Genomic DNA, 21,354 nt, shown 5'->3' with positions numbered 1-21,354 from the left:
AAGGAACAGCTTTACCGCAAAGCGGCTAAAGATTGACCAGGACGGGAACGACTGAGAAGCTTCAGACCCGTTCCTCAGGGAGCTACCAGGTACATCTGGGAGAAAGTCACACCATGAAACCCATCCTTTCCTTTATATTCTTCTATTTAATTCCTTTTCCTCTCCCGTTTGTTTATCATCGATCCCCGATGTGAGCAGAATCAGTATTTCCAGTTTAACCCTCATTCAGAAATTTGCAGACAAATCAGCCTCTGCGGCGCTTGTTCCGCACCAGGTCCCGAACGAATAACCTTCAAAAATAGACAAATAAAAACAACCCAAATATCTCCTTTTGCAAACCGCTGCATTATCTATCACTAAAAGCTTTACCTTTGGCAGGGGGGGGGGCTTTTATAAATGGACTTTGTCCCCTCCCTTGTGCGTTGGCGGTAAAAATAGCCCATCAATTTGACATGCTTACCATGTCAGTTACCAGCAGTGGGCTCACTTTGTGACGGGCGTGGAAGGGGGGGGTTGTGGACCGACTTGGAAGCAAGGCAGGCAACGCCAGTGGAGCAAAGATAGCGTTGGCGGTCCACGTTCGACGCTAATCTCTGAAAACCCCCCTTGTCGCTCACCGTGCTTGGAAACATCCCATGTTTTGTCAGCGCGCTGAAATATTAATTAACCCTTGAAAATATCGATGGGTTTATTTCGACGACAAGATAAAACAGACAATCCCTGGCTCTTTTGGATTATACTGTGAGGCAGTATAATCCCCCCCCGCGAGTCACATTGATTATTCCGCATTCAGTCGGCCATCCACGTGCCAGACACGAGTCGGGGTCCCGTCTTTATGGGTTTATAACATTTCCAATTAAGAAGATAATCAATATGTTAGCATTAAGAATCAAAATCACAGCAAATGGTATTTTCACAACACAGAAAGGCGCTCCATTAATCCCCATCTGGCAGTCTGCTTCAACCATAAGTCAATGTTGAACACACAAAAAAATGTGGAATTAGCCGCTCTGCTTGGCTGTGGTTTCCCAGTTTTCAATGTGACATTATTTGTGAATGCGACCAAATAGGCATACATGTCACCGCTGTTCCAATTAGAAGGTAGGTTTTGGCTTGTGGGACAAAAAAGTAGTGCTAAATTAGCCGCTCTGCTTAGCTGTGGTTTCCCGGTTGTCAATGTGACATTACTTGTGAATGCGACCAATAGGCATACATGTCACCGCTGTTCCAATTACAAGGTAGGTTTTGGCTTGTAGGACAAATAAGTAGTGCTATATTAGCCGCTCTGCATAGCTGTGGTTTCCCGGTTGTCAATGTGACATTATTTGTGAATGCGACCAATAGGCATACATGTCACCGCTGTTCCAATTACAAGGTAGGTTTTGGCTTGTAGGACAAAAAAGTAGTGCTAAATTAGCCGCTCTTCTTAGCTGTGGTTTCCCGGTTGTCAATGTGACATTATTTATGAGGCGACCAAATAGGCATACATGTCACCGCTGTTCCAATTAGAAGGTAGGTTTTGGCTTGTAGGACAAAAAGGTAGTGCTAAATTAGCCACTCTGCTTAGCTGTGGTTTCCTGGTTGTTCATGTGAAATTATTTGTGAATGTGACCAATTGGCATACATGTCACCGCTGTTCCAATTAGAAGGTAGGTTTTGGCTTGTAGGACAAAAAAGTGTTGCTAAATACGTGTGTAGTCTTTGCGGTAGTAATGCACCCTTGGGGTTTTAATGCTCCTTTTCATATCTTTGGCCCGATGACAAAATCAGTCAGCCATTCTTTGTCACCGAAAGTGACTCCTTGCAACTTGAAGCAGCAGTGGCTGAACTGTACGCTGCCCCTGTGGATGACTCGGCTCCATCAAGTCAGGAAATGGAGGGAACCCATTTCGGACGCTCGTATACGAGGCCTCGTCGTTTGACCCGTTGAAAGCCGGAGCACAATTTGACGGGTGAATGGAGAGCTACGCTTTCAGCTCCTTCTTTAACACAGTGGTCTTAACTGTCCAATTCATGGCCCATTCTTCACTCACCTGTGAAAATCTCCGATACCGGGACGTCTGCAGAGCCTCCTGTGGTACTGCATGAAGATCCAGACAGAGAAACACTTCAGAAGCACTGATGACTGCTACCATTAGGTTGCAGAGTGGCTGTTCCCCCATTGGAGGCCACAGGGAGGGGGGAGATTATGCATGAATGGAGGCATTTCACCACTTACATGGGTTTTGCTTGTTTTTTTTAGGGTTATTTTATCTAATATTGAGTGAAATGAGGCATCCCAGTGGTGCAGCGATTAGCGCCTCAGCATCGCGATTATTCTATGTGTGAATTAGAGGGAGTGGTTGTTGGAATGAGAGGGTTGTTTTTTTCCTCTATTTTACATGTAAATGACAGAATGAATGGTTGTTTTTTTTGACATGTGAATAAGGGAGTGAGAGGTTATCTAAAATGTCATACATTCTGGATTCATTACAAATCAACTGAAATATTGCAAACCTTTTATTATTTTAATATCGCTGATTATGGCTTATATCTTAAAATATTAAATATCATGAAATTGTATTTTATGTTTTTTTTTAATTGTATTACAGAAGATAAAGAACTTTATCACAATATTCTAATTTTCCGAGACCGTCCTGTATATGATGTGAGAATGAATGAGCAAATCTTGGATTTTCTGGCGTATTGAGCGCACCTGAATATAAGCCGCACCGGCTAAAATGAAATATGTGTACATACATAGTCAAAGTCAACTTTATTGTGAATATTGCTGTTTGTTCACGCATACAGGGCATTGAAATACCGTTAACTCACGACTTATGTTGAAAAAGTACAAAAAAATTCAATAATTTTGTCACAGAGAACAATGATGAGTTATATAGGCCGCACTTGTCTATAAGCCGCTGGTGTCCGCATTGTAACATGGGATATTTTTTTCAACTTTTAATAAAATACAGTTACATCCACAAATACGAACTGGAATTGCTTTTCTCCGAACAGCGCCTGTAACACGGCTGATGAAAAAGATGAATAATGATTAACACAAGGAAAAGTCCGTCCATCCAATCCATCCATCCATTTTCTAGGCGTCTTATTCATTGTTGGAATTGAACGGCCTCAGAATTTCATGTTGAGATGTGACGAGGCTAAATGCTAAATGTTTTAGCACCCGAAAAAATCCATAAATCAGCTGCATCGTTGCTTGAGCTGCAAAGTTCAAAGCGTGTGGAAAAAGTAGCGCTCATAGTCCGAAAATGACGGTAGTTTATTTTTCTCTATTCTACATGTGAATGACAGGGTGAATGGTTGCATCTCTCCAGAAAGTAAATCTGTCTTTGTTCAAATCATAGCTTTTTTTCATTCCACCTTCTGGATCTTATTTTGAAAAACGACTGTTTCCGCCTTTGCCTTCCTGCCGCACTTAACATTGTAATTGCCTATTATCAAGTGTAATGGTTGTATTCAGATTAAATAGTGAGAACTGACAAAGGTTTTTATCATTTGAACCCCCGGCGCCTTTAGCCGCCCTGAAACATTTTCATGTATAAAACTGTTCCCTTGTACCAAAACGGTCAGAATTTCCTGTTGATGTCATTGGTCCGTTGGATGCATGAAGATCATTAGACCTGAAAAAAAAAACCCAACATAAATTAGCTGCATTTTTCTTTTAGCTGGACCGGTTTAAAACCTCTTGCTTGTGTCCGGACTCCAAATAACGTTATTGCGCTAACCGATGCTAACCGTTGAATGATGAACCCCGCCTTTCGCCCAATGCCAGTTGGGATGGGCTCCATTCGTGCAGCACAAGCTGTGCAGAAAACGAACGCATGAACGAAATGAAGGGATCGATCTGTTATATGTTGCAAACAGGAAAGAGGTCCCGGCGGAAACAACCGCGTTCAGGAAGTTGGTGTCAGTTTGATTCGCCGATCTCGAATCGATGCTTCAAAAATGGTCCGCTATGAGTGACCTTGTCGAACTAACCGGCTTCTTCACTCCGCGACTCCTCGGGGAGCTCAAATCTAACCTTGTCCCTGACAGCAGATGCTTTTTACAGAACGGGCGCCGATTCCACAGCGGCGTTGGAGGGTCGAGCTTTATAGGTTCGGGAAATAATCCATACACTCACGGCTTTTATATAATTATCTATTTACCGACCGTAATTCACATTCGGCGTTTATAACGGCGTAAATGTTTATATTGGATCGAAAATTCGAAGTTCAAGCGGTGCAGATGCGACGGCGTGTCGGAGGGAACGTGACTCAATAAGAGCAGCCCTGGGAAGAATTGGATTTTGCAGGTAGATTCTATCAGGCGGCGGCGACGGTAACAAGGGCTGCGGCGAGGGGAAATGGAAAGTTGACGTAATGGCGTTATTTTATCGTAATGCAATTGAAGGTACGAATCGAAAACAGCTCCGATCGTTTAACGTAACAATCTTCATCCCACAGAGCTTTTTCAGGCGAGTTATTACCGAAACTGTCAGAGTAGAATTCGCACAGACTCTGCATTTAGTCTCAGACCAAAACACTGGAACCTGTGAGGCGTAATTGGCGCCGGACGGGGCGCCGCCGTGGAAGTAGAGTCGTCCAAATGAGATGGTAGACAAAACAATCGCACGTACGTTTTTTTTTTTTTTTTTCCTGCAAGACAGGGCGCAGTCAACTTCATGGTTTAATCAACTCCGAAAACAAAAAGAAAACAGTGATGGGCCTCAGCGTCCGGAGCTGTTCTACATCTGCTAATTGTTCCTTGCGCTAACGTCCTCTGCTAAGGCCTCGCCTGTGAGCAAATTCATTGATATTTCAACAAGCGCTGAATATTTAGTTTGACGGGTGATCTGAAAATGGAGAATATATAAAAGAAGGAACAAATTTCATTTGTTCATTTATTCTCCACTCCCTTATTCTGGATTCAAGGTTTGGGGCGCCACAGTCTTAAAATAGTTACACAGTGATCCCTCGTTATTTCACAGTTCGGCTTTTGCGCCGTCGCTACTTCGCGCATTGTTTTCGATCTCGCGATTTATCGTTCTTTAGCATTTTGCTGCAGTATTCGAAAAAACATTTCCTGAAAAAATAGCCATATCCTAGCCAAAGAAGAAAAAACAGTAAAAAATAGAGTTAAATTAAAATAAAATTCATTTAATAATTTATGAGATCTCCTTTGCTAAACAAAGATAGCCAGCGTCGCAAGCTCTCGCCCAACATGACACCCAACATCGACCCAAAAGTCTGGTTTTGACCCTTAGCGTAGCAGGAAAATGCTAAATATAGATAAAACTTTTCAGTTCGTGTTGAATAGTTTGTTAAATATGTTAATTAACTACTGCACAGCGAATTCATCATCATTCAAGTGTGGGCGCAGCAAAGTATTTCAATGTTTATTGTGTGCGACAATTATCCAAAAGTGCTGTTCTACATCCACTAATTGTTCCTCGCACAAACTTTCCGTGCTAAGACCTTGTCTGTGAGCGCATTAATTGATAATTTAACAACCACTGAATATTTGGTTTTATGGAGATTTAGTTTTATTGGGGCGCCGCAGCTTTAAAATAGTTATACAGTGGACCCTCACTGGTTTGTGGATTTTGACAGCATGAATGAATCTATAATTCATTACATTCCCCAAACAACCAGGAGAGATCCACCACCAGAACCAGCCACCGCTAACGTCCACATTAGCCTCAGTCCGTGGGATCCAACAGGTGTCACTTCTTTGTCTGGCTTTGCCATTTCACCTTCCGATCCCTGTAAATCCCCAAAAGTTGCTACTTTGTCCCCAACCAACAACATCCCCATGAGCATACCAGTCCCCTCGGACCTAGTTTGTGCTCATCAACTCTTCTGTTTACATAACAAGCTAGCATAAACCAGACCCGCCCACGAGCGTGGCAGAATTCTTTCCGTCATTCACCCTCTCATCCACGTGTTGGAACCCAACTAGGGTTTCTTCTAGCTGTGAGGCAGAAGCGCTAACGGCTACAAAAAAATAAAAGGCAAATTTTAACAACCATCGACGTAGCACTTTGGCTAAATTCACAGAGTTAGTTGAGAGTGCAGGCGCGCGGGTTAAGAAAAGTTAACAAGCCACGAAAACCTCCAGTTCGTGTGTGTTTTTTTTTTTTTTTCTTTTGACACCGTGCGGCTTGATCGGCGTCTGGTAAAACATCCGGCCTGGGTGGCGCAGGCAGCGCTCCGGAGGTGAGCCCGGGAGCCCTCTGGGGCTTCGTTAAACCCCAGACTTTGGCTGGAAGAGCAGAAACGTCTGTTTTAGTCAAGGCCAGACCCGTTTGTTTTGAAGCCTGTCTTTGCAGGAAAACAAGGTCACGCGGTTGTCAGATTCAATACCGGCAGACGGTTGGTCCTAAGCTTCTCACATTATAGGCCTTTAGCTTCGGATTTAACCCAAAAATTCTTGTCAAAAGCTGAGCGTGATCGGGTCTGGAGCAATGAAAGACTAATTAGTTTCACAAAATAACAACATCCAATCCTGAACTGATGGTTTTTCCATGCTCCAAACATACCAACTTTAGCTTGTAGCGTTAGCCTCCACTCAATTCTATCAACTCCTTAGCTTTCACGCTGTAGGAACTTCAGGCAGTTACTCAAACCTTTCTTGTCTTGTGCATTGGACCTCAGCTCCTGGAACCATCTTCACTTCCACTCCGCTCTTTTTACGGTTCCGTAGGAACTCAAAGGCGGAACTCATAAGCCAGTATCAGATACTTCTTGTAGACTGTGGAGCAGCATCTTGAAAAAACTAGTCACAGGTCAAATGTTTTTTATTTTTCTTTTTTAGGAGGAAGGGACCTTTAAAGAGGTCCAAACTGTTCTGACCTGCCAGGCCCGAGGGCTTTGCGGGGGTTGAAAATCAATATTTTGGCTGAAATAAGTGTGGAGTTAGCTAATGGCGAAGCAGTGGAGGGAGAAGATAGAAACACTTTAACCCATCTGATAGTCGCTGGCTATTATTCCCGGCATGCAGAACATGAACGCTGTGGCAGCTTTCTTCTCCATTTCTTAAGATAAGATAAGCCATATTGATCCCCATAGGGGAAATTCTTTTGTTACAGCAGCGTAACAGTTATAGTGTCAATAAAAATGAATATAAATAGACAATTAGAAGAGAATTTGAAGAGAGCCAAAGACATCCACAAATAGACAACAGAGAGAACAACAACAACATCAAGGATACGAATAGACAACAGAATGGAGGAAAAAAAAAAAAAAAAAACAGCAAGGGTGAAAATAGACCACCAAAACGGATAAGGATAAGACCATAAACATAATGATATTGCACACATCTGCACACAAAAAAATTATAAAGAATAATATTAAAAATAATCCAACGAGGTAGGAAAAGTGTCCTGATAAGGTGCTTTGCAGTAATCCAAGTAGAATAAAGCGTCCTTATTTGACTGTCCAGTGCTATGGAAGAGTCCTTTAGTGCAGTAGTTATCTAGGATTGTGCATTACAGTATTTGGACCCGTTTCCCCAAAGTAAAGAAAACAGACAACCAAAACAACAACAACATAATCAGAGTGACAATAGAAATGACAAAAACAAACAAAAGTGAATAGGATGTGAATGTGCTGAGACCAACAAGGTTAAAATAGGGGATATAGTTAGAGCAGGACATGTATGCTTGGGTGAGGTAGTGAGGTTGTGGTAGCACAGATGTGCTCCCTCGAGAGTGCTGTTCTCCAATCTGATTGCCATGGTCACAAGGACCTACTCAAGCCTTCAGTTCTGCACCAGGGATGGATGAGCCATGTCCAGGATAGCTCCCCGCTTGTCCTTCACCCTCCACACTGCTGCCGACTGAAGATGGTACAGGTTCAGTCCTACCACTGAGCCAGTTTTCTTACTAGCTTCTTGAGCCTGTTGACCTCGCCTGTGGTGGTTTTTGTTTTTGCTTCAGGCGCACATCACACAGGTCCCTACCTAAAAGGAATAGGATCCCCACAGGTGGCTACTTCCTGACATGAATTGCAAGCTGGACAATTCTTGGAACATTTTGTCCAAAATTCAGAATCAGGATCAGAGTACTTGATTGATCCCCAAGGCGGAAATTGCTTTTTGCTGAAAACATCTCCTGCTCACAGAGTGACGTGATGAGGAATCAAAATGGAACTCTAAATAAAAATAAAGAATAAAATAGCGAATCATAAAAATAAAAAAATGGTAAAGATCAGATGAAATAAAATAAAATAAAGTTAAATGTATGTAAAAACATATGTAATATAAGCTGCTGTTGAATAAGAATCAGAGAATCTTTATTTGTCCTTGATGGGCAATTGGAGGGCAAATGGGGTAGCAGCATCAAAGTTGTGAACATCAAGAAAAAAAAAAATCAAAATGAAAAATAAAATCAATATGAAATTAAAATAATAATAAATAAATAATATAAATACATTTCTGTACAAAATTGTTCAAATTGTAAGCACGCTTGCTCTGCATTTATATGATAAATATATCATGTGCTGTATTATGGGGGATGAAGGTTTTGATACCCAAAATTCGAAATTCTTTTTTTCCTCTTAAATAGTATTCTCTACTCTGTCCCAACTGAAAAGCCCAGCCTGGAAATTGGAATTTCCGCAGAGATGCAACAAATCACACCAACACAAAATGACAAACGGTTTCCTGCAAGTCACCTGTGTCGAGTCAGACGGTCGAGTTTGAACAAGTTCTCGTATTTAACTGACACTTCTGCTCAACTCGTGTCCACAAATACGACCTGGAAAAGAAAAAACACGAATTACAGTTAAGAATGGGAGCCTGACCAAAAGTAGTCGAATGAATAGAGGTTTGAAAAAAAAAATCTGCACATCAAGAGTGCTCCAAAAAATAAAGATAAATTATTTTACATATAGTACAGAAAACTTATTCTCGTATGACGTCTGGAGCAAACATAGGCTTGTCCTCAGATCTTCTTCTCCTTTGGGCTTTTCCCTTTGCCTTTTGCCCAAACGAACAGTCCTTTCTCTCTGGACTGTTGACCCCAAGTACCTGAAATCTCCCAACTTCTTGATCTCCACTGCCTGTAGCCTCACCGTTTCACCCGAGTTCCTCTCATTCGCACACATATATTCTGTCTTGCTGCAACTAACCTTCATTCCTTTCCTTTCCAGAGCATACCTCCACCTCTGGATTTTCCTCAACCTGTTGTCTGCTCTCACTGCAGATGGTCACTACGCTATCATGCCCCATGGAGATTCCTGTCTAACCTCATCTGTCAGCCTGTTTATCACCTCTGCAAACCAGATGGAGTCCCACCTCCACCTTGAACTTCTCTGTTACCCCTACAGCATAGCTCACCATTGTCTCACAGCGAGCATACATGTCCCGCACCAGTCTAACATACTTCTCTGCCACTCCAGATTTCGTGTTGAATACGTGTTGACTTGAACAGCCCGCTTTGTATCATAAATAATTAGGTTCTGTTGTGTAGAAAACTTAAGGAGTAGGTTTGGCTCGGATGTGACGCAGGACTACTTACGCCAACCTTGTAAGATTTCTTCTCAGAATTCTCAGTCGCACAATGATGTACCGGAGACGGTCCGGAATCGATACCGTCGAGTTTATTCCTACAAATAAGACTTAAACCCAAGGCTGCACTGATTTTTGAGCTTGTTTTCCCATCCTTTTTTTGCGCGGTATGATATACCTACCCCACCTCTCACGTATCTGGGGTTTGGGACCTCCTTCACCCGTCGCTAACTTGGGTTTTAATCCACTTTGACCTTTCACTCCGCCTTGTATTTACCCGCCTTATCTTTTACCAAGGACATCTCTACTCCGGAAATAACGGCGTCAGCACCTTCTCTGGCCGGGAAAGCCGCTTCCCTTTTCTGTCCACTTCTAATTATGTCTCGATATGCCCTATCACACCCCCGACCTTACTGCTACCTCAGGGTTTTCTTTCAATTTTAATTATGTCTCCCATATTATGATTATTAAAGCTATTATTGTACAATTTCAGCTATTAGCATGGAAATGTCAGCACTACTGGTATCAGTGCTCATAGATCATTTGCGCCTGGCCCTTCCAACCCTCACATCCCCTCTTGTTCTTTCACTCGTCCTTCTCTCTCTCTTTTTTCCTCACCTGCTCAAAACAGAAGGCCGCCAGCATTGAGTTCGGTTTTGTCCATTGGGCGAATGTTGGGTATCGGTAGATCATCTCAAAGGTTTGGTCCTGACATCAAAAGTCTTAGCGGACAACTGTGTTGGCTTTCGGCGCTGTATACCGTAATTTCCAGATTATAAGATGCTTTTTTCACACGCTTTGAACAGTTAAACAACGAAGCGGCTTATTTATGAATTTTTTTGGGGTTAACGAGCTTCACGGCACCCAAACATTTAGCCACCGCACATCAGACCAATGAAATGACCATGAATTTCTGACCTTTTTGACATCAGGGACCAGTTTTATGTGTGATAATGTTTCCGTGGAGCGGTTCGAAAAATAAAAAACTTGTCAGGTCACATTTTTTAATCTGAGTACAGTATCTTCTCTTTTTCCGGTGGTTACGTTTCAAGACCCCCCCCGCAAATAGGGAATTTCCAAAAAAGTTGAGATGTGATTTTTTTTCTTCAGAAACATCATTACGGCAGTTGCTCTCTGCTTTTTTTCCTGGTTGAAAATGGTTTTATAAACCACCGCGTCCCCGTCGATCGAGTTACAACAGTGGACCGACCGAATCGTATCGTCGTCCCGATCTCGCCACAAATTTTGCGGAGCTTTTGTGTCGTCAGGGGTCATGTCGGAGAAGCCTTCACTCCAAGAATACATGCCAGCAAAGGAGATCTCGTATATATTTAATTTCCAAAATTAATCTAGTTTAATTTTACTGTATTTTTTACAGTTTTTTTTCTGAGCCTGGAATATGGATATTTCATTACAAAAAAAAAAATTATACTGCAAGAAAAAAAACACAAAAAAACGATGATCTGAATTACAAAACGAATCAATGAAGTAGCGTGGGCGTGAAAGCCAAAAGGTCGCACTGTACAATTATTACACTTTATGTTAAACAATCACAATGTAAAGTGCGACAGTAAGGCGAAGGCGGAAACAGTCTTTTTTCAAAATATGATCTGGAGGGCTAATGAAAAATAAATATAATTTGTTCCAAGAAAGATTTTCTTTGCGGGAAAAAATGATCGTCTGGATCATCTGGTACTCAGAGTTGGGGATCGCTGATATCGGGTGATATCAGAAGATGAAGAAGACAACTTGAATGTTTTTAGTTTGCAGGAGGAAGACCAATATAGCGATTGGCCAGATAAGATAAGATAAGATAAGAACAACTTTATTAATCCCGAAGGAAATTGTTGTGCCAGAGTTACAGAAAATATAACAGTAATAAATAATAAAAAGAAAAAGGCAGAATTAGAAATAAAAAGAAACTATAAACTATAAAGCATTTCAGTGAAACTATAAAGTGTCTTTAAAGTCTATAAAGTGTAGGACAAAGTGGGGATAGAAAGTGGGGATAGAAAATTGACTTTTCCTTGTGTTATTTATTATTCATCTTTTTCATCAGCCGTGTTACAGGCGCTGATCGGAACAAAAAGCATATCCAGTACATAGTTGTGTGTGTTACTGGTATGTATTCAATTAAAAGTAAAAAAAAAAAAAAATTTCAGTGTAAATATCTCGTGTTACGACATGGACACCTGCAGCCTGTACGTGTACACGTATATTTATTTTGTTAATCTGAATATGACAGAATTGTCTCTGTCATTCACACGTCACCATTATTGACATCTCAAAAGGAGACAAACAACTGTATTTGTACATATTTGTGGATGTTACTGCTATATATATATACATATCATCCACTTGTACCATGCTATTTTACCTTTTTATTTCTTTAAATGTTTATATTTGCATGAATATAGGTTAACTATAAGCACGTACAATACATACTCACTGACAACTCCGCTGCCAGTGTATTCGGTGCTTATCTTAATATTATCGCAAAGCCCGTCGTAACTCCGAGTCGTTAAGTCAGGACCACATGTATAATAAATGAATAAATGTATAAACGCATTTTTCTTCCCTTCTTTCAAGCAAAAATCTTTTTCCAGGAGGGGGAAGCAAATATTTTTTGGGCGTCCATTGGTTCACTTTTGATCCCAAAAATCTGCATGTAAAGTAAGTGTGGCCTATATATGCACACGTATATTTTTTTTTGATATTTTAGGCCAGTGTGGCTCAATAGTCGGTAAAATACCACAAATAAAATCTGACATGCCCCAACTTTACCTCTCTTTGGGTTAAAATCCCTCCCGTGTTATTGCCTCCATTATTTCCAGAGGATACAGCAAATGCATCGCTTCATCCGGCACTTTTGCATGCATTGCAAAAGCAATAGCATTAGCATTAGCATTAGCATTAGCATCACATTGTTCAGATATAACGGTATGCTTTTACCTGAAAGTCTGACAGCCCTGTGCACCTCTGTCCTCATCTACCTCGGGGTGACTCCTACGTGCACGCCGTGGCGCTAGTGTTTCGGCAGTGTTTCCCCCTGCACTTCAAACCATTTCCTCAGACGTTGTCATCCCTGCAAAAGGCTCACCTGCTCTCTTATCGCTTTTTTCCCCGTCACACGATTTTCTTTCATGTGCCACTCCTGATTCCTTTTTTTTTGGAGATATTTAAAAATACCGCTGCCAGGAAAAAAAAAAAAAAAAAAAAACGCCCGGGGAAAAGGATCGCCATTGATTAGCCCACGACTATCATTGTCTGAGCTTTCTCTGTCGCAGGTTCACTAGCGTTCAATGACGCGTTTCAAATGTGATCTCCAGGTCGTCCGAACGCGTCTTTCACCAACTTCAAAGTGCGTCTGGTGTTGCTTTGATTCGACGTGGGGTTAAAAATGCGGGATCCGTGTGACCCGGGTTCGCTCCGTAATTCCTAATCTCGTCACTGCCGCCTGAAATATTTAAAAGTGTGTTCAAAGCATCCGGCAAGACTCTGGCTGCCAAAAGCAAAGGTGGTCCCCTTTTTTTCTTCTTCTTTTTCGCAGGCATTAGACAAACCTGGCATTGAGCAATAGAAACTTTTATGTCCATATTAAGGTGGTCTGAATTGTACTCATTAGATTACGGCATAACATCCCTTCTCAATATGGGGTCTTCTTAAGCTGGCAGATTTGATGTGGGCCAGCGTTTGAACATCAAAAGCTCTGGTTTGATCCCCTCTGATGCCTTTCCATCACACGGTCTAACCTTTGATGTATTTTGTTTGTAGACTCTGCTTTTTATTTATTAATTTTTTTATTTTTTTATTTGCGATTGTAAATGTTGCGGAAAAGAACGGGTCGTTTCCAGCTGGTAAAACCCGCATTTGAAGGAATGGTCACGCCGACGTTTCCCAGGATGGATGGTCTTGTTTGCTTTTTTAGTGAGAGCTCTTTGGCCTGATGTAAATTGTAACTTTTATTAGTTTGCGTCTTCCTTTTGAAGTATTTTTTTAAGTATCTTTATATTTTAGGATTTGTAATTTCCAAGCATTTTTATACTTAATATACTTAATTTTGCAATATTTTTATTAAATAACCTTTATATTTATAGTTATACATTTTATTCACGGATATTGGTAAATATGGAGAGACTTTTTTTTTTGTTAGATTATACTTTTTCCTTTTACACATCAGAGTTGATTTATTTTGATAAAGATAAATAGACAAGTTGTTTCAATAGTGCGCAGTTATTTACATGGTGCTAATAGCATGAAGCATTAAAAATGCAGCTTGTTGTCTCTGAGGAGGGCATTGTGTTAAATATATTTATGAAATATATTCATTGATCCCATAATTAGGAAATTAAGCAGCAGCAGCAGCAAGACATACAAGGACAAGACAGTGACAAAATACATGTAAAAAACTAAATAAACTCAAAAAAATATAATCTATAAAAAAAAGAATATTAATATCATATGATATGATTATATGATTTTTTTTTATAGATTATACTTAATATTTCTATACATCAGAGTTTATTTTATTTATTTTTTACGTGTATTTACGTGCATTTTTAGCTTGTCGTTTTAGCTTGTTCTCTCTGTTGTGTATTTATTTGTGGATTTTTTTTGCTACACTGTCTTGTGCTATTTTCTAATGGTCTCTATATTTTATTCATATTTATTGACACTAAGTCAATCGCAGTACCACGTATACAGACAAAGAGTTGGAGAAGTTGACATTTTTAAAGAAAAGAGAATGATCATGTCATCATTTTTTGCACCTCTTGTTGGATATATGATGCCCTTTTAACATTTTAATATTATAGCATTATAAATTTTTAACATTCTCTTCACTGCTTTTCGAGAACCAACCCGAGACTCCGATATTAATTTGCTCTGTTGGTCTGAGCGTCCATGTAGATGTTTTTTGGATGCAGAACCCCTTTAATTGCAAAGGTTTTTTCAGTCCCTATTGGTATGTAAAATGTAAAATAATATAAAAAAAAGCATTGATGTTTCGGGTCAGTTCTCGAAAAATAGTGGAGAGAATGTCATAATGTTAAAATCGTATATCCAACAAGAGGCACCAAAAAAAAAAAAGCAAAAAAAGGAGAGGATCGAATTATCTTCTCTTTAAAAGTGGCGCCACAGTAACACATTTGTTAACACATGTTATATTTTTCCGATAAGCATCTGGGAAAGAGCCTGAGTTTTGCTTGAAACGTCAATTGTTTGTGCAGATTTTTTTTCCACACTCCACATTCATAGACAGACGACCATTCATTCACTCATTCATTCAGGCCATTTTCCATTTTGTTTTCCAAGTAACCTGCTGAATGTGTTTAAAAGCCAACAAGCCGGAGGTCTAATATGCAAAACGTGGTCCCATATGGTCTAGCGGTTAGGATTCCTGGTTTTCACCCAGGTGGCCCGGGTTCGACTCCCGGTATGGGAAGTCAGACTTAAACTCTTGGAACTGACCATTCCTGGTCACCCTGATTGTCAAACTCTTGTTGAGCAAAACACTAACTGCTCTTCTGGTGCTACAAGGCTACCAACCGGGTTCAATAATGGGCTAAATTGTGCCAATCGATTGAGCTGAATCCAAATGGATGGCGGTCGTACATTTGCAAAGCGGTACCAGATACAAGGAAGAGCCTCACAAAAGTCTTACAATGTCCTTTATATTTCTGCAAAAACTTTTAAAAAGGAGGTTTCTGGTCTAGTCTGTCGCTGAACGTCCCAAAGATTTGGCCTCGACTTGTGGTACAAGATCTCCCCTCAGCCCGGGTTGTAAATCCTAGGTGTAAATTAAATATTAATTATTATAAATATTTTAATTTTAATTTTTATTATTATTATTTCATGTCATTATTTTATTATATTATTATATTTTATTTTATTATTTTATTTTATTATTATTTTAATTATTATTATTATTATTATTATTATTTTTGAAATCAATCATTGCAAATTAAAAATGTAATCAGGTGACAGCAGAGGATCAACATTCAAGGATTCTGACATTCCAGGGTAATTTCCTTCTTTTGCTGCCGGTTGTCAAGTAGCGACAGGTAAAAATCCATATGTTGCCATTTTTCACCCTTTCTTAAACCAGACAATCTATTATCCGCCCCATTAATCGCCAACAAAAAAATCCCACGGGTTTGAGAGAGTCATCCGTTCGTAATTTGCTTTTTCATTATCTGATGCGTGATGGAAAGTCAGAGCCGAAGCTAGCTAGCTAGCAAGACACCAGACTCCCGGTGATGTTCTTGCTCGTGTGCGTACACGTTGGGTTAAATGTTGTACTGTAGATGCCAATAAAGGCTCTTCTACAAGTTTTTCAGAAAAACACAAAAAAACCAAGTAGATTTATACCAAAAAGAAAATTGACAATAAATGACTTGGGCCATTATTTATGAAGGTTAGCTGTAGCATTAGCTGTAGCATCTCCAAAGGCCATGGTGGATTGGATTCTCAGGCTAGATTGCAATTATTGAAACGTGTCAACGGGGAGAATTATGTTTGCACGTGCAGTCCCTCGTCCGCCTTCGCTCGATACGGCCTGAAGGTTAGTTATCAAGACTCCTGTTACAGCCGCCCTCAGACGTATTAATGGATTCGGCTCCTGCAAGAACACTCGACTTGCAATTTGAAGTGGCCGCATTTTGCTGTTGTTTTTCTCTAGCCGCTTGTCAATTTACTTTGACATTTTAAGGGGAAAAACAAAATGTGAAAACACGTTTTTCGTTTTCGGTTCGGTGAAGATGGACTGCGATGTTTGCGGATGACGCTGTGATGATCAGTGAGAGCGAAGGCTAGAGGAGAATCGAGACGGTAAAAGAAGGGAGTGAAGGTTAGCAGCGGGCTTTCCACGTTGTAGCGTTGTAGCGTAGCGGCGGTCGTGCGTGCGACTGTGCGTTGTGTCCATCGTTCATCTTTGTGTTCTCCTGTTCGAAAGCTTTTCTGTGCTTTTTCCAGTAAGTTAGCCTCATTGGCTAACTTAGTGCTTTTGCTAGCGGTGAAGAAGGAACGAACACGCTTAATTGCGAACAAATCGGATTTCAATTAAATTTTGAATCGACCCGAGAAAAGGCTTCTGTGTACAAACACACAAACAATCTCGTGTTTTTTGTCCTTTTTTCCTGTAAGCTAGCCCTCATGATGGCCCAAAAATGCTAAAAATGCTAGTGATAGTAGAATTTAGAAGAAGTAAAGAATTTCAGTGTATCTGAAGGAAGTATTAGCTAAATGTGAGAGCACTACGACATAGCTAAGTCGATCATCTGTACGGTCCTGAAGAACAAAGATGCGCTAAAGACAACCAATGTGGCTAAAGGGGTGACTACGCTAACGAAGCAAAAGCCTGAAGTTTAAGAAGAAGTACAAAAGTGATTGTTAGCTTGGATGTATGACAGACAGCTAGCTGGAGATAGCGTTAGCATTAGCGAGGGTCTAGATGTGAGAAGGCTGTATTTTTGCTGATTTAGCGAATCAAGCGGCGAGGACAAGTGCTCGCTAGAAGAGAGACACAGCAATAACTAAGGTTATCTTGGAGTCCTTTTTGTATTTTTGCCAACAATAAACCCATAAAAAAAGTTTCAAAAGAGTGCGGTGGGTTTTTAGAACCGGAGAACAGATCAGTGAGAATTACATTGATTTTAGTGAAAAAAAACATTTCCGTTGGCGAACGGAGTCAAAAAAGCAAATTGAATTCATAAGCCGAGGTTGTACGGTTTATGTGTGTGAATGAGAAGAACCCAAGAGGAACCGTGAAGCTACAGGGAGCGGAAATAGAGAAGGTCAAGTCCCAAAAAATGAAGAGATGTGTGCAAGAAGGTCGGGACGGGTGGAGAAAAGTGTCTGAAAGAAAAAGTTGTCGGAGATGAAGGTGAGAGTCGTGTTTGAAGAAGACAGGAAGCAGAGATGAAGATGTGGAGGTTCCTTTTGAGAGTCCATCAGAGGGACAGCACATGTTGGATGTTCTGGATCAGTGATCTGCGGTAGCTTAGCACTAACGGGACAGACGCCGTAAGTAACCGCTCAGCTTTTTGCTTGATTATTTTGACAGTTTTCAAATTGTTGAAACCAATACATTGGAAACGACAATTAAAAAGGAACATTTCTCTTGTCAGTTACATCAAATTATAATTTTCTTGACGTCAGAGCCATGCTCCTCTTTGCAACCCATTATTTTATTTGAAAGCAAAAGTCTCATCCATCCAAACCGCCGGCCTTTTCCTGTCACGCCGTCCATCGCTCTCGCTCCGCAGCTCCCCCTAAACACCATGTAGCGACCTGCAACGAGATCTCTGCAAACGCACGCCTTCACTGCAAATATCTGATTCCGTCCAAAGAAAACCATGCAGGTAAAGTACGGTATCCGTCTGAAAGGTATCGTCGTGATTGAAAAGGAAATCCGAAATACATCAACGCGTTAGGAAAGCCTTGAGATCCTGTGGGTACCCTAACTGGGTCTTCTCCAAATCAGAAACCACGTAGAACAGGGGGAGGATAACAACAAACGAAAGCATATCGTCATACCGTATGTCGCCGGAGTTTCGTGGAAACTCTGAAAGGTGCTCAACAAACCCCGCAACACCCTGAGGCAAAAACTAGTGGACAAAACACCCAGGCAGAAACAGAGAATGTGGTGTTTGCTGTCACCTGCATTGAGGATTGCGATGACGACTACATCGGAGAGACCAATCGTGTCGGACCAATGGCCCAAGACAAGAGAGCCACCACTTCAGGACACGACTCCATGGTCCACCTCCTGAACCTCCACCTGAAGGACAAGGAACATTCTTTCAACGACGGCAACGTCTATATTCTTGCCGGAGAAGACAGATGGTTCCAGAGAGGAGTCACAGAAGCCATCTTTGTCAAAACAGAAAAACCAACTCCGAACAGAGGAGGGGGTCTCAGACGCCGTTATAGACAGACCAGGACCTTCTGCACCCTCCAAACTTCTGAATATAACTGCCAGGTAGGGCAGTTATATTCAGAAACTCCCCACTGGTCATCGGAACTGAAGAAGCCTCGGGGCTGAAACGTCTTCAAGTGAAGAAGTCCGGTTGCCAAGACAAGATGATTTCAACAAGAATCTGCGACAGATGTTGATTTATCCCTGATTTATATCCCTGCTGTGGTTCAACGCAGCATTCCCCCCCCCCCCGTGGCGGCCCAACGTGCACGCCTTTTAATGAGAGAAGACAGAAGTTGTTGAGTTCCTTTCAGGAGTGCATTATTGAACACAGGAGCTTTGCTTCCCTTCTAGCATTACTTGTCAAGTAGTGGTGCGATGCCAGGAGGGGCACATAAGACACCAGGGAACATGCTTATAGTGTAGAATTATCTCTGCAGTGTAGTTTTTTTTTGCATCGAGCATGCATACACAAACCACACGGCAGGAAATATGAAGTGCAGCGAACAAACCCTCTAGAGACACCGCGGAAAAACAGTCACCCGAAAGCTAAGACGAGGAAATATGACAAAGCCAGTGACGTAAGGTGATGTTCACAGCTGGTGAGGCACTGACGGTCAGATTTACAAACATATGAAGTAGCTTATTCACCATTTTATTGGTAGCGGTTGACGTTTTCTGTTTAAAATATCATATCAGCATACTTTACATATACTGTAGCATAGAAAAAAAGCACATGTAAAGAAAATGTTATTATCTCTTACCTTTATTTATAAATGAAGTCCATGCTATGCTCCTTCTGAAGCATCGATAACTTGCTTGTAGAAGTCTTCCGTTTCTTTCTTCAGTTTTAAAAGTCTCTCTGTCTTAATGGAAATCACTGCCAGTGAAGACGGTCGTCCTCGATCGGTCCTGTTCACACTTTATGTTTTCAGTATTTTCGGTGCTGAGAATGAGCGCTCCGCCGATGCTGTCGTAGCCGGAACGGTGACCAGCGGCCGGAGAAACTTTGTCGCCTCAGGAACAGAAAGAGTTCCTTGTAGGCCAAAAACTTGAAAAACTGCTCAGGAGATTTACATTTATCCCTCACCGTTTGTGAGCTATACAGCCTGATGAGATCGGCAAAATAATAGTTGGATGGCTGCTAACTGTGTACTGTACCTTGCTATTGCTAATTCTATTATTCTATTGCTGAGTAGTAAGAGGGATCCTTGGGATCAGCGGCGTCCCCTACCATGAGGCACCGTCACTGCGTGCCTCACTTCATGTCTCTTCTCAGTCGTTTTATGGTTACGAGAAACACGTTACACTTGTTTCCGAAAAACATTGGACACGTCGGCCAAACAATGGAAATTTAGTTTGGCAAAAGTGTATTTTTAATATTGACATCCACAGAGACGTCACTATGGTCTCAGTGCATAGCATACTAGCACAGTTAGCAGCATCATTGCACAATCCATTAGGGGGCTCAGCTGGTTGCCGCACCTCTTCTTCTTATATGAACGGAAAATGTGATTTTTTTTTTAGCGATTTTGAAAAAAAATTGCTAAAAATGGTGAAGGGACGTGGAAAAATCACTGAATAAATATAACAATTTAATTTATTTTTTTCATTTTGCATTATTTTCTCTCCATGATGACAGGTGAGGCCCCGGCCTTTCCTGCCTCTACTGACTGCACGTCACTGGACGAAGCGTATGTAGCCCTTAGCTTCACTGTGACCGGTGTGTTTATAGCGTCTGAAAATGTTGTCAGCGGAAAGCATGAAGTGGAATAAACGAAGGCGTCGCTTAAAGACATTACACCCTCTAACGCTGAGAAGCCGCTCGAGTCTTTTCAGCGAAAACGTGCTGAATATTGGCAACGATCATCTGGCTTTGTGGAAGCTACTTCAGTAAACAAGCATGCACTTAAGGATACAATGCAGAGGTCTACATATAGCAATTTTATACACAAATTATACTATTTATTGTCGCAGCGGAGGGGGTTGCTGCCAACTCGTAGATCAATGTGTGTGTGGTTAGCTGTTAACTCCACTGGCCCCAGGCGTACATCATGACACCACTCGCTGCTTCTGCAAGCTAAAGAGGAAGCCTCGGAAATAAACCACTTCAGTGCATGCAACTTTTCAACCGGGGATTCATTCATTCATTCATTTATTCCCAAACTTTCTCATTCTTATTTCGAAAAACGACTGTTTTGGCCTTCGACTCGCCGCCGCACTTAACTCCGTCAAGCCATTTCACACATCACGAGCTACCGCAAGCTAGCCCTTGAAGAAAAGACGGAAACAAAAGTCGCTGCAAAGCTTTTTCAGGAGGAAATGAACAAACGATGAGAGCTCAAAAGCGTCGCAAAAAGAAAGCTGCATTTAAAAGAAAATATTAAGATTCCTACGTAAGTTATTATTCATCGCAGGTGATACACAAGCTCTGCCCCCACTGTACATAATTTGGGGTGAGCGGCTAGCTAGTGATTTAATCATTGCTAATAATGCTAGAAGTGGCTCAGCTGCGCAAAGGCAGTCTCGCAGTCCAAACGGGGCCAGTGGACAAACTGGGAAAACCTTGAACTCCATCATCCGAGCCGCCAAGGATGTTCTTCGCACACCCAAAAACCCAAAACCGGTGGTTTGGTAAAGACCCTTCTTGTGGACTTGGTCAAACTCCCGCAACACTGAGGCAAGACCAGGTTTTACGACAACTGGCCACCACCCTGGAAAGAAGTAGAACTACCACAAACGCTTTGACCCCCCCCCCCCCCCCCCCCAGACAACCACCATCACACCGTTTTTAAGAGAAGGACAACTCCCAACAAAACCAGCTCCAAAAGTGGAACCAACCCTTTCGGACGGTGCCCAGGATTGGAGAATACAGGTTGACTTCCACCTGAGATCATTACAACTAATCCCAGGCTGGACCTGGTCTTGTGGTCAACCTCTCA

At 41.4% G+C, this 21,354-nt stretch overlaps 1 non-coding gene across 1 annotated transcript; it reads left to right on the top strand.

The window, feature by feature from the left end:
• The first annotated feature begins 14,866 nt into the window (after window positions 1-14,866).
• On the top strand, window positions 14,867-14,938 carry trnae-uuc (transfer RNA glutamic acid (anticodon UUC)). The gene has a single exon. It is a non-coding gene; the product is annotated as a tRNA-Glu (tRNA).
• The last annotated feature ends 6,416 nt before the right edge of the window (window positions 14,939-21,354 follow it).

The sequence above is a fragment of the Fistularia commersonii genome, chromosome 8 (genome assembly GCF_037954325.1).
Source record: "Fistularia commersonii isolate RoL2024-O1a breed Wild chromosome 8, RoL_Fcom_v1.0, whole genome shotgun sequence".
Classification (NCBI taxonomy): Eukaryota; Metazoa; Chordata; class Actinopteri; order Syngnathiformes; family Fistulariidae; genus Fistularia; species Fistularia commersonii.
Note: the sequence above shows the minus strand (reverse complement) of the source record. Positions and strands in the feature narration are given on the sequence as shown.